Genomic DNA, 1223 nt, shown 5'->3' with positions numbered 1-1223 from the left:
CTCCACAACAAGTCTTATATTAAATACAACTGCATGCTCTTCTACTATTTCATCTGAAGGAAACATATCAGGTCAAGAATTGACTTTTTGTTTGTGTTAAAAAAAACATATTCTATGTGCAATTACTACTTTTACAAAGTATGGCTTATTTAACAATATCTCTCTGTTGTGTATATAGAAAGTTATTTCAATGTCAATGTCAGTGTGAATATCATATGCTCTGATGACCCTGAGAACATAATTACAACCTGGGTAAGATACTAAACCAAGAAAACCTCAAATTATCCAAATGTGTTGCATGTCAAACCGGAAAAAAGTATCACATCTCAGCATCAGTATCACATCACCGTTTTTTATCATCACTTTTTTATCATCACTACAGCTTCATGAAACTCTTTCTAGTAAAGGAATAGACGTGTTGCACTTAAAAATCTTGACTTCCTCAACACATGCACGAAAACGAAGGTCAGTCAGTCTTGTTGTTTTTGCAGAGAACAGACCAAACCACAAGAAAACACTGTAGAATTTGTTTAACATGCATGTCTGATTTGTGTTTGCAGTGTGGAAACAAAGTCATTTAAACTGGATAGAAAGGTACATGCTTCCAGATATTAACAGCAATTTTAATTTTTTCTACTAAAATGAACATTAAAATAAAAAAAAGTGTATATACGTTATATATATATATATGTGTGTGTTATCTTGTATAATATATATCCTGTTATCTTGCTCATTTGTCTGGCAGCAATCCCTGCTTTTGGTAACAAGGTAAGAGGTTCATTACAAGACAGCAGTTGAAGAAAAGTGAACAATAATTGTCGTGAACATACAATGTGTTTTAATGGGGTTATCTGATATGGCTTGTTCCCAGCCATAGCTGTGTCTTTCATGCCCAGGTAAAAACTTCCTCAAACATCACAGAGACAATAAACCTGATTGACAGACTTCTGGAGAAACCATACACCAGTGGAGCAGTATTCTTATATGCCCAACCCGAGGACATTTTCATTTCTTATATTGGTATGTGCTGCATCTGACCAGACGATGGGAGGATCAGATCATGATTCATTCTCAGTACTTCATACCTCTCTTTCATTGTAATATGGACTGAGGAATTTAATTACATTATTAAATAAATTGAATTCTGTAACCACACACAGAGTTGTCTGAATGTATCTTTCTTCTTCTCTGAAAACAGAGCCATGCCCTGAGCACAACCATCA

General features: G+C 34.6%; 1 long non-coding RNA gene across 1 annotated transcript; it reads left to right on the top strand.

The window, feature by feature from the left end:
• The first annotated feature begins 202 nt into the window (after positions 1-202).
• Positions 203-1223, top strand: LOC107555171 (uncharacterized). Its single transcript, XR_001605141.1, has 6 exons — positions 203-252; positions 383-465; positions 561-594; positions 746-768; positions 872-1020; positions 1199-1223. It is a non-coding gene; the product is annotated as an uncharacterized lncRNA (long non-coding RNA).

This window comes from Sinocyclocheilus grahami, unplaced genomic scaffold, assembly GCF_001515645.1.
Source record: "Sinocyclocheilus grahami isolate Dianchi unplaced genomic scaffold, SAMN03320097.WGS_v1.1 scaffold526.1, whole genome shotgun sequence".
In the NCBI taxonomy this organism is placed as follows: domain Eukaryota; kingdom Metazoa; phylum Chordata; class Actinopteri; order Cypriniformes; family Cyprinidae; genus Sinocyclocheilus; species Sinocyclocheilus grahami.
This window is presented reverse-complemented; position numbering and strand designations above follow the sequence as displayed.